General features: G+C 35.4%; 1 protein-coding gene across 3 annotated transcripts in view; it reads right to left on the reverse strand.

Annotated features, from left to right (window-relative positions):
• LOC149554544 (putative triglyceride lipase) overlaps positions 1 to 13,342 on the reverse strand; it is a 329,392-nt gene that overhangs the window by 14,081 nt on the left and 301,969 nt on the right. The gene's annotated exons all lie outside the window — the stretch shown is intronic.

The raw sequence follows: 13,342 nt of genomic DNA on the forward strand, positions 1-13,342 counted from the left end.
CAGCTTGCATGTTCTCAATGTTCATATATTATTCACCATACTACCAGAAACTGAAGGATTAAATCATAAACTGTTCAAACTACAGATATTAAAATCTTTAGAGTACCATGTGTCCGAAGGCGATTCATAGAACAAGTTTATCCATAATGGAGCTATGCTCTCAAGTCCTCCAATATTGAGGTCTGTAGTTAGCTCAAAGTTTTAATATGGAAGGGTTAAAGGTTTGATAAACTTGATGATCTAATATGAGAAATTTCTACCCTATATGCTTCTAACAACAGTATTCCAGACTGCTGTGAAGATTTTGTGTCAGTAGGTGTATATCATAGTTACAAGAAGAGTCATCAAGTGGCATTTAATATGCCCATTTAGTTTTCCTTCATTTGTGACTATTCAGTGAATATATTGTGATTTCCAGATGAGAGTCAAGGATTGTACTTGAAAGATAAATGGAGGGACATTATATTGTCCCCAACTCAAAATAATGCCTCTTTCTCAGAAAGCAGGGACATTTCTTTTCCTATAGCCCCAGTAAATATCAAAGATTTCCTTTGCTGGTTGCCATGGCAACCAAGGACTGCAAACCATGTTCCGTTCAGCAGCTGATCTCCCTCATCTCATATGTCTAAAGAGTGAAAGACCAATCAGAATCTGATGCAAGATTGCATGGTCAAGCAAATTGAATAACTGGAACTCATTCATAAAAATATCACAGGCCCTTCGAGCTTGGCTGGAGCAATAGAAGAAATCTTCACATATAAAAGCCAGAAGAATCAACTATATTGAGCCATGCAGTGTAATTATCAACAGATCACCATTTATGGAAATAACAAAGCAGCAGGTAGTAATCAACTTTCATTGGCCTTCCTCATACATGCCTTGCTATTCTATGTTTCTTCTCAACTTCATGCTGTAAATGGTCAAAATTGAGAGTTTTCTCTTCCTTTGATGCAGCAACCTGCCTAAGATACATAGACATTAAACCTGATAATCCAAGTTACTTTATGATTTTATTCTAAAAATGAGGCATCTACTCATCCTTCATTGCAGCAACCTTTTTAATTTTTCAGGCTTCTCTATTTAATTTCTGCAAGTTTATATATAGTTCATTGTGTAATCAATGTTGTGGGTTTAGGTTCAGGTTTGGCAGAGGGCTGAATTGTCCCCCCTTGTTCCAAATGTTATCTTGCATTTGTCACCACAAAATGTAGGTAATAGTACGAAACTTTTTTAACTTAGTTTTGTATTTCTCTGATATAGTTCATTATTCAATTGGCTAACATCGATCAACCAATCGACTCCAATTTGTATAATGAATCCTTTTACTAAAGGCTTTCGTCAAGTCCTTTTTGTTTTTCATTTTATTAAGCTTATTCTTGATTTTTCAAGCCTTCAACGTCCTTTTTCGTGTTTTTGAGTGTCTTTTGGTCTTTTAATTTTGTTCAAACTCTTGCTTTCGGTTTTCCCTTTGATTCGGTATACATCTTAGGGCTTAATCGGACTTGGTAGTCAAAAGATATGATCATTTAAGTGCCCACGGTGGACTCTTCAAATACTATTGCATAGTTAAAATAGCATGTTATATTTTAATGTTGACTATCACCTTTTAGAAAATATAACATAAATTGACTTTATGTTATTTTTTTAAGTTACTTTATCACTTAAGTGATTATAGAGCACTTTATGTTATATTTTCATGTTGATTCGCTTTTTAAATTTTTCACTAAAGTGACTTTATTAATTATATAGTTTAATTTATTTTTTGAGTTCCTTTATGTTTTATTTTAAAACATTTAAGTTAATATTGCTTTTTGAATAATATTTGCACATGATATATTAAATTATATATTGTAAATACTATTTTTGACCCAATTTAAGTAATATTTCCTCATAAATCAAATAAACATGTGCTTAATTGGTCTTTAAGCTGTGCAAGCTCAACTTACATGTCAATTACATGTTTTCATGTAAATGCATTCCTAGAGTGTGATTTGCACTAGAAATGTATGTAATGGACTTCTTAGAGTCCCCTTTACATGGAAAATCTTCTTTACATGTATAATTACTTTACATGTAATTACATCCTGAGAGTGTGATTGGCACTAAAAAGTCATTTTATGGACTTAGACAAATAAAAACTAAGTTTTTAAAATATGCAATCGTCATCCTAGAATGTGATTTGCATGAAAATGAGCTTTTACACGTTAAAATGTAACATGTAATGCCCTTGGGAGACTGCAATTTGGCTTTTAAAAATATGTAAATGCATTTCAAGTCCACGATTTTGCCTTCCAAAGGCCAAAATTGCCCAATGCATATTAGATGATGCATATTTTTAAAATATGTAATGAAGGATGGAGAGTGCAATCTGCATTGTTTGTTATTTGTACAAATTTTAAAGCATGCAATAGCACAAGGAGAATGCAATTTGCACTTCCACCTATCATATGAATACATTTTAAACATGTAGTTGCATCCATAGACCCCGATTTGCATTCCAATACATGCAAATGCATTTGAGGTACATGTTTTGCTTTCCTAAGTCAAAAACACTTCAAAGACTTCCATTTTACATCCACAAATTTCGGTTTTCATCCACATTTTTGCATTTGGATCCATGTCTTAACAATTAGGGAAGACATTTTTGCATTCACGAGTCAAAAATGACCAATTTATATGCATTTTTAGGACATGCTTTTGCTAAAAACGCCTAGAAAATGGTACTTCCAGCCCATGCGTTTTGATTTAGAGGGCATGCTTTTGAGTTTTAATGCCTACTAATGCATTTGAAATCCACAATTTTGAACTTTTTATGCAAAAGAGACCCATACTCATGCATCTAGAGGGCACATTTTTACCCAAAAACATCCCATATACATGAGTTTCTTAAAAACGTTTTACACTCGGAGGTTTTAAGATCACATTTTTGGCATCTGCATACAAAAATGCCTCATCACATTTGCAAGCATTGAAATAGTCAAAGAGTTGTTTAGAAAATTCGAAATTGGAGGAAAGACATACATTCCTACCTCTCAATCTTCAACATCTGTCTCTTTGAGCTCCAAGTAAGTGGAAGTTTTCAAACCTTTGCTATTTTGTTGCATATTTTCGCTTACCATTGTACACTTGTTTAAGACATGCCATGTATTTTGCAAATTTTCTTTAAGTAAGATTAAATCCTCTATTTTCAAATGCTTGAAAGTTCCCCAAAATCCAAAAACGAAATTGCATGTAAAGAAATATTTTGAAGTTTGTCATGTTTGAGTCAATAGCAAGAGGTATATTTTTGTTTAGTATATAGTTTTTCTTGTTTGTTTGCTTGCTTGTTTTGGCATTCTTTTTGGAAGAAAGTTGAAAAATCCTACCCAAGAATGCATATTGCATCCATTCACATTTCATCTTTTCATGCAAGTACATATTGTCTCCTTTCACTTTTCACCAAGATATGTCAATGAATTTTACATCCACTTTCCAATATATGCAATTGCATCCATTTTTATTTACATGCAATTCAATTGTCCAAACCCAATTACATGTAAATCACTTTGCATGTAATTACATCTAAAGAACCCGATTTTGTCAAAGGTCACACTTTTTAAACACCAAAGTTGTCATTTGCACACATCCATATGCATCCCAACTTGCATTCTTGACCATACCCACAAAAGCCTATCTTTTCCCACATGCAATTCACCCTTGAGAGTCTGATTTTGGCCCTTTTCACCCAAATACATAGGCTTTCTGGTGCATTTTTAGCCATCACATGTGTTCCATGAGTATTTAATCAATACTCCGAATACCTTTTTCATTCATAGACCTGTCATCCACACTTTGTAATGTTTTGTTCCAGGTGTACGCCAGAATAACTTAGAAAAAAACTAGTATGCACTAGGTTACGATGGTTGTACGGTTTAATCAATGCAGATGAATGGAATGTTTTGAGGGTTGTGTGGTAGCTTAGGGAAGCCGTATGTTAGCTATTAGTAGCCATATAGTTGTTTCTTGGAGGCCGTATGGTTGCTTCTAGGAGGCCGTATGGTAGTAAGGGGGGGAGACGTACGGTGAATGTCAAGATGGTTGTACGGTGTAGTTGGGCAAAGATGTACATAGTTATCCAGGGCATATAGTATGTTCTATTACACCATGAGTATGAAGGACCCACACGGTGAATGTAGAACGAGTTATGAACAAGATGCCAACACATTTATTTGCCAAACAATTAATGCTAGAGCAATGGAACCCAGAGATATATATAAATATATACAAATGAATCTATAATAAAGATGGAGCGCAAATTGGCCAGATCCAAGCAACTAACGCAGAACGGAGTAGGGCGAGGGTTGAATTCCATTGAAACCAAAAAGCCAAGTAGGGAAGATCTTTCACTTCTGAAATGGTGAAGAATAGAGAATCCCAACGAGAATTCGCAGTACAAAGAAATAATCCAAATTGCATACTTAGTGACTACCTACAAGCCATGCTTAAATACCCGTCGGAGAAAACTTTTCGAGGGTGTACAAAGATAGCAGACGATAACACAATATACAAAAACAAAACAAAAATGGGTCCAAGATATATTAAATTAATCGACCCATTAACAATAGTTTGATTAATGATTTATTTCATAACGGGAATATTACAGTATGATTGAAAAAACTTGCCATATTGCATCAAACTTGACCATAGATGCAACAAGATTGAATATCGCATAGGGACGCAACTCAGAAGGTTGATAAAGCCTACTTCCTAGAACTGCAAAAGGCAAGATGTCATACATACTATCCAAACATGTGCATCTTAAAGGGGTCATGCATAGGAGAATCAAAAGGAATGTTGTAAGCATTCCTCATTGTCTAAACCATAGTTATGGGAATCGGACTCGCCTCTGACTCGAAAAGTCAAAATTTGACTCGGACTCGAACTCCACGACCAGACTTGATAAGGACTCGAAAAATTGAAAAACCCATCAAATTTAAAGATTTTTAAAGATTTTAACATTTTTTCATGCATCTTTTAGTCAATTAACATCAAATACACAATAATTGAGATAAATAGAAGCTACCTAATACACACAATTTTGCATGGATCACATAAGTATAAAAGTGAATTTCTGAAGGAAAAAAACTTAATAACACAATATAAAGTTTAAACTATAATGTAATAAACATAGTGTCACTACAGTGTCAAATGTCTACAATATTCATGGATTATGAAATCTATGGTATCAAAAGTTCAAAACACATATCAAAATAACAACTAGAAGACTAAGGCCCATAGTAGTCTATGTCCTCCTATGAGTACACCTAAGATAAGTTATGGAAGATTGTAGAGCCATCCTCTCTCCCTGTGTTTGAGGCTGAATCTCATCCTCATCCTCACCCACATAATCCTCATCATCAGACTCAGATCCATCACTCCTAGCCTCATGGTCTTGCACTCTATCTCCTTAAGCTCTAGTCTCCTCGACTGCCATCACTATTGCCTCAACCTTCCAATCCACCTGATCAACCCACTCCACATCTTCATCACTGAAGACAGGATCAAAAATCTCTGTGTTCCACTCTGCATGTGGATCAACATTCTCTAATACAATCGGTGATGTATCGGTGTCTAAGATCTATCTATGGTGAAGGCAAAGGTCGTAGTGAACAAAGACAAGATCATTCAATTTTTTCGCTGCCACCCTATTGTGCTTCCTGAGTGTATGTGCTGAAATAGACTCCAATTACGTTTGCATCCTGATGCACTAGATAGTTGGCTCAAGATGCAAATGGAAATCCTTTGTAAATTTGGCACCTTAGTGCCAAACATCTCCCATCATGCATCTAAAACAAGAAAATTTTAAATCATATCATTAACTTTCACTTTATCAAATTAAAATGGTAATAGAATTATAACTTAGAATGTAGAATCAAAGATTTTACCAGGCATCAATTTTGTCCTATTTTTCTTGCACAACTCCTGTGCAAATAAGTGCCCTTGAGCTTTCTTAAACAACTCAATCTCACGGACTACAATTGTTCCAACTCTTGAATAGGATGACATTCTCTCTACAACATCATAGAGGTCACTCCACACCTTATCATTAGCCTTAAAATGTGGGTTGAATTAGTATGTTGGATTAAGGAAGTAGGTCGCTGCATGTATAGGCTTGTGAAGTAGATTGTGCCAACGTTTACCAATGACATCCCATATAGGCCCATACCTATCTCGATTCCCTGCAAAAAATGAGTGAATGACCTCCTTCACCCTATCTATGCCCTCATAAATGTAGCCCATTGATAGCTTCTCTCCATCAATAGTTCGTAGCAGAACAAGTGGTTTTACAAACTGCAACCATTATGAAAGTTAGAAGAGAAACAATCAGTTTTAAGTTTTTTTTTTTTAAATGAACAAATAATTTATAACATAATTTTATAAACAAAATAAAGTTGAAATGAGGACACAAAGGAAAATTACCATCACAATATCAACAATTGGTGTCCAAAAGGAAGCCTCATCAAAAAGGTGATCAGTTGCATCAATCCCTGTAATGGTCTTTGCATATGATGATGCAATCCACTCCTCACTAACAAACATGTATCTCAAACCTCCCTTTGAATCAAGCAAAGATTTCAATATGAGAAAATTGGTTGCAAATCTAGTGACCCCTGGACGAGACAACTCCTTTTGGTCATTGTGTTTCCTCAAGAGATTGAGGACCCATGTATGATTATATATGAATTTACATACACTCTTTCTTTGCTCTATAATTGTTTTTATCCAAGGGAGTTTACCAAGATCCTCTAACATGGGGTCAACGCAGTGAGCAACACAAGGAGTCCAAAATACGTAAGGGTGTCTCTCCATAAGAACCTTTCCTGCAGCAACATAATTTGTTAGATTATCTGTAACTATTTGCACCACATTCTCCTCACCCACATCCTTTATCACTTCATCCATTACCTCACAAAGATATTCAACATTCTTTGTTTTTCTTGAGGTATCAATTGATTTCAAAAAAATGTGGCACCTGAAGAGAAAGGAACAAATTAGTATAATGATCAATGATGAATCATAATTTATAAACTTAATCACTCAAGTACAAGTTCTACTTCTAAATTTTTAATGTCTAATTATAATTACCTGATGAGGGGAGAAGAAAGTTGAGGAATGTTCTACTCCTATCAGTCCAACCATCAGTCATGATGGTGCAACCCTTCATCTTCAACACCTCACGCAACTTCTTGATTGCATCTTCTACATCAGCGACCCTTTGGGTCAAAATAGGGCCTCCTAGCTCGTCAGCACTAGGGGCTATGAACCTCAGACCACAAATAGTAACAGCATTGATTGCAATTTGCCAATAAGGGGACCTAAAACAAATAAAATAAAATTTAAAGTTAAACAAATTTGTATATTATAATTAAATTTAAAAACAAAATACAAATTGAAATAAACAAAATAAGCATATTATTGTCTCTTGAAAGTTGAAACTTGAAAGCAAGAGAAGTAAGACATAAATAAAAATAAAAATAAATAAGTACCTTGCTGGATTGAATGAAATGTTGTTGTAGATGAAGAAATCTCAAGTGCCAATTCTGCATAATCATGCTTCTCCTTGTTCCAACCCATGCTTACAAGCGATCTTTGCTTACAAATGTGAGGGCCAATGGTCACACTCATAGAAGCAGTGGCATCCGTAGGTGGAATAAGGGATAATGGAGACTGAAAACTAGAAGATCCCTATTGGGCTAGTCGTGCTATTTCTTCTTTGTTGCTTCACAATTCTTTTTTCTCCATTTTTTCCTCTAAAAGAGTTTGCATGTCTCGCATAACATCTTGGAGTACATCGTTGCATTTTTTAGCATCACGCCTAGGTATATGTGCTAGGTGATACTTCAATCTATTTATTCCTCCCCCATTATATACTACACTGCAATGCCAACATGTAACAAGTCTTTTTTTGTGGCCCGGATGGCATGTTTCCAAGCCTTATCTCTTGCTTTTGCACTTTGGTCTGTATCAGGGTTAAATGTAGGCCTAGTTCCACTTCTAGAAGGCTCACCCTAAGGCATTATGTCTATTGTTTGCTGCCGCAATATGAATATATTATAAATAGAAAAAAGTTAGCATCAAATCAAATTTTTAAACTTTAGAGCCTTCTTACTTTGTCATCAAGATAAATTAGAATAAATCTAGATTCTAAATAGTAGATAGTAGAAGTAGAGACCAAACAAATGTAAACAAAATATAAAGTAAAAAATATGAATGTAAAACATATACAAAACAACACAAAGAAATGCAACTTGTTGCTTACCTCTTCAAATTTGCACAAAGTCAAACAATGGAAATGCAAGGAAGTTTTTAGAAGCCTCCTCCAAATGCTTTCTTAAGCTCCTCTCAATGTTTAAGTGCAAGCCACAAAGTTGCACAAACCATCAATAATCGATACAAGAGAGCCAACTGGTTTGCTACTTTCTCTCTTCTCTAATTCTTTCCTCTCTATCACAAGCATAAGAAAATGGTGGAATGACCTTTTTAGGTCAAATAGATGTTATAACCACTGGAAAAATGCAACTTAAGTCATTGATTTTTAAAATTTTTTGCACTTTAATGTCTTTGCCACCGGCTAGAGTCCTAGGCTTGGGACTCGGTGAGTCTGGCGAGTCCTTGGACTTGACGAGTCCATGTGGACTTTTCCAAGACTCGGCCGAGATCGAGTCTAGAGGCCAATTGCCTTAGAAAGTGAGCCTCTGCCTCGGACTTGTAGAGTCCTGGTCAGACTTGCAGAGTCCTGCCAAGACTCGGCCGAGTTCGAGCCCAGAGTCCAATTGCCTTAGAAAGTGCACCTCTGCCTCAGACTCGTAGAGTCCTAGTCAGACTTGCAGAGTCCCAAAACACTGGTCTAAACTCCTACGAACTCCTCAATGAGCTCTATTTGAAATCCTAATGCACTAGAAGGATCCCAAACTCTAAACTGAAGCCTGTCAATAGGATCATCTTCAAACTTTTTCTACTAAACTTTAAACTCAACTTCACCATGTCCAAAGAGGTGGAGCTAATGAATGAGACCTGTACGAACTATAGTTCTAACTTGTCATCACTTAGGTTTCAAAACATAGTGAACTCACATCCATTCATACTATGGAGATAAGAACATACAAAGGCACTTCCAACATGACCACTATCTCCATCCTCTATTGGGCTCCCAAGGAAGATGGAAAATACCCATCCCAAAAAGGATGGTATAACCTCAAAACCAATCTACACTAATGCATCATCATATCCTTTGTGTGTGTATTAGAAAAGTAGTGATGAGTACTCCTCTCTATGTATTTATGATAAAAAGATCCCATCTCAATCAAGTGTTGATTGTCCAAAATCTGAATATAACCTTTTTTATCTATCTCATGACCAACAACACCTACAATGCAATGTAACCACACCATAACTTGAGGCAACATTTGGTTATCTTCTTCTCTCAATAGATGCAAACATTCCAACTATATTAATTGCACCTCTAATAGAGATGATTATAGTCACATCCTCGACTGACTCACAACTATAACCCATGGGTATAAGATCATCACCAATTCCCAATGTGGATGATTGTACTATATTTGTAACTGGTGAAGACTATACCAACCTCAATTCCACTGAAAAAATCCTCAATCATGACTAAGACTCATAAAGGTCTAACTGTGCTCTCTCCAATAAATCCATAGTCTCTCCCAACTTGTAAGTGATCTCGTGTACCTTCTCTCCCTTTCCCCTTAGCACATCATAGCAAATGCAACTCCACTCGGAAAGATAGTCTCTATCAACCAATAAATGTAAATAGTTTTGTTTCACTATTTGATGTCTACTCAAAGTGTATGAATTTTGTAAGGGGAAGACTACCCCATAGCATTCATCTATCACATGAGTGCTCCAACTATATAACAAGCCACATCGAAGTTCTCTATGGTTGTGACAATCATTCTATTATTAACCTTCAATTGCCAAACCAAACGATGTCTCTAAAAAATGATGGCTCGCATGCACGCTCTCTGAATTAAAGTCTGCACTGTAGCATGAATTTGTATCTGCAATGCTCACTTCAGGATGAACAATATCATGTGTCCTATCATTAGTGTACACATCATCAGTCAAGGTACTGCTGTTATGTAACTCATATGATGGCTCAAAAGATAAAGTGGAAGCTTATATTTTGTCGATCTCTTTGCACACTTCTGTTTCCAATTTAACTGTAAGCCCTTGCAAGTCACAATCTTAGGACCTATTACCTATACCTGAATTTTCTATTTCATTTTCCAAGGTCTGATATGAAAAATCTGACTTCTTGTGGCGTGCATCAACATCACTTAATGCATCTCTAACCCTCAAATCTTGCATGTCTACACACAAGGACTCCATATGACCATCTTCCACCCATGGATTGGTTTCTATCACATGAGTAGGATCAATACTATGTCTTCTGTCATAAAATTCAGAAGTTTTATTCTGACTGATAAGATTATTTGTATTAGTATAGGCCTCTCTTTTTTTGTTTGCTAACAGAGGATCCACAATCTCCAAATGTCTTAAGCCTTGTTAAATTATTAGCATAGTTTTGAAAGGCTTGTATGAGCTTTCACAAGAGATCCTATATAGACTTCGTTTTACCCATATTGAAACAAAGCAAGAGTGTTGATCACTAAAATATCAAACATGGGAACTGAAAATTTCCAACCCCTGCAAGATAGGGAACCACTATGATACCACTATAACAACCCTATGAGTGTACCTCTTGCTCAACTATCTCATATTCCTTTTCCAAGTTTGATCATTTTTGTATTTTTCTAGAGTTTTATCTTTCTTTGGATTTTCAACAATAAATGGAATTTAAATACAATGTTTGAAAAAATAAATTAATTTACAAAATCTATTTCATTATTCTTCCATGAAAATATTTACAAGAAAATGTATATGCATCAATATTTATTGGAAATAATTTAAGAAAATTGGAAGTTTGTAAGTGAAGAGATTCTCCTTTAGAGAATCACAACTCTTAGTAAGTATCATTTTGATAAACTAGTGTCTTGAATTATCTTTCCTAGTTTTGATTACAAAGCAATAAAAATAGGATGGGTTTTATTAATAGAAACTTTTACACAAAAGTATGCAAATACTAGCTTGGATTTAGTTAGTGACACATACTTTGTGGTTATATACTGACCAAAGGTTTCCCCACCTATATGAAGATTTGTTCATCCCATAGCTCCAATGACTAACCTAGCATACCAAACTAGACATAGACCACTCTATTAAGATTTGATTTTACGTCAAAACCCAGTATCCATTTGCATAGGGAAAGATAGTGTCTTCCAAATGCCCAGGTGCCCACAAGAATTTCACTTAGATCTTCTTAAGTGAAATTGAACAAGAAGAGATCACTCAACATGGTGCTTTGTGAGAAACTTCCTCTTAACTTCCATTTGGTTGTGATTTATTTATGAACCATACCAATCAAGGGTCTAATGGAAAATGATTTCTTACAAGAGCACTATTCTGCAAAGCCAACACATGGTCAACTAGTGTGTCTAGGAGTGTAAGCTCAAATTCATCACCTTTTACAAGTCATAGGCCTAGGATCTTCACTCAGAAAACATTTCATCAATTCATTGCCACTCGCCAAGCTAGAAGGTGGAGCCCATTTGTCTTGATGTAGAGGCTCCTTTGCATGCAAAAGGTCGTCATCCTTAATAAGATGAGGGGCTGGATCCTTTAGGAAGGGCTCACAACCCTCGCCATCACTAGACACCATGAATCACATAGTTTCAAACTTGAAGCTTTGCTACAAAGTGGGAGAATCGTTATTAAGAAACATGTGAGCAGACTTCTAAGAATAATATCATTATTATGAGAGTTTTTTTTTTTTTTTTCTTTGGCAATTTGGTTATTTAATTTTCATTAAAATTTCAAGAAAGGGACATTTACATTGTTGAATACTTGATTCATACAAGATAGAAAAGTTGTTGGAACATTTATCAAGGTGTAAGGCATAACCAAAATTCCTAATGCGCAAAATTGGAATTTGAATATAGTATTCTCTATATCCTCTTCTCAAATTCTTGTGTAATGTCCCAATTTTTGCCAACAATTAGAGTTTGAGAGATTAACCTATTATTGTTCCTTACTTTCATTGTTGTACCTCTTGTTATGGTAACATGGAGTGCAATAATTGATTTTGTTCACTCTTCCAGCTCTATGACATGCTCAATACTTCTTTTAGGAGCCCATCAGGTCGTATGTGTAATGTCCCCTTCCTAAGTAGTTGACAGCTAGGTGACTGTTAGCATATTCCATCGATTCTTGTAGACTAATGCGGTTTAGTTAGTGAACTCTATTAGTCTCGGAGCCCTATAATTCAGCCTACATGGACTTTCCAGATGATGATTTGAGCACATGAGGCCAACAAATTCATGATGACACTTTTTGGGGTATTTTTGGGCACTTCGTTCATTTTGGCTATTTTAAGAAGTCACTATTTTTGTAGTGCCTCCCATGTTTGCAAATCTATTTTGGTTTGCGAGATACATTGATACTCATTTTATTTTACATTAGAGATGACCTGTTGGTCAAATGTTATACTTTGATTTCTAGTATCATAGATGTTAGATTACTATGTTGTTCAGTTGATCATATTTGCATGATGATGCCTTTTTGAGATGATAGTGTGTTTGTGTGTAGGATTTATATCTGTGGCAGTGGCATGTGGAGTTAGTTATTCAACTGTTAATATCTAACCAATATCACCACTGTATGGTTGATGTATCATGTTTTATTGTTTAAATTAAACCTCTCGGTGATTTAATAAATCCAGACTCATTTGCATTATGTGATTCGACTTGTAAGCGTGACTATGCATTTAGAGTTTCTCATTTGTTGCGAAAGTTATTAAGAAATTCTATGATTTTGTTTTAAGGGTTTTTGGGATTTATTTTAATTAATTTTAATTCCAGACAGCTTTTACATAGATGAATTCCAATTACTTGGAATAGCCTATTTTCATTTGGGTCGAATTAGGGTTTAACTGGGTGACCAGGTTATTTTTTCTAATCCATTATTCACTCGAAAAGTGAATGAGTATCCAAAGAGGAATTTTATTCCTCACTTCTCACTTTTGAAAATTAGAAAATTAATAGCTTTTCCCAAATCCTCTTCTGGAGGATTTTTGTTCGTTGTAGGACCTACAAGCGTGGGATCTTTGCAAGATCAATCTCATTGGATCCAGCTTGGGGAGATCTTGGATTGTCGTGACTTTTGGCAACTTTTGCAGGATATTTATTTTATTTGGCTGCTTCCCATTTTGACCCTT

This window comes from Cupressus sempervirens, chromosome 5 (assembly GCF_028749045.1).
Source record: "Cupressus sempervirens isolate cs-2001-9-10 chromosome 5, ASM2874904v1, whole genome shotgun sequence".
NCBI classification, from domain to species: Eukaryota; Viridiplantae; Streptophyta; class Pinopsida; order Cupressales; family Cupressaceae; genus Cupressus; species Cupressus sempervirens.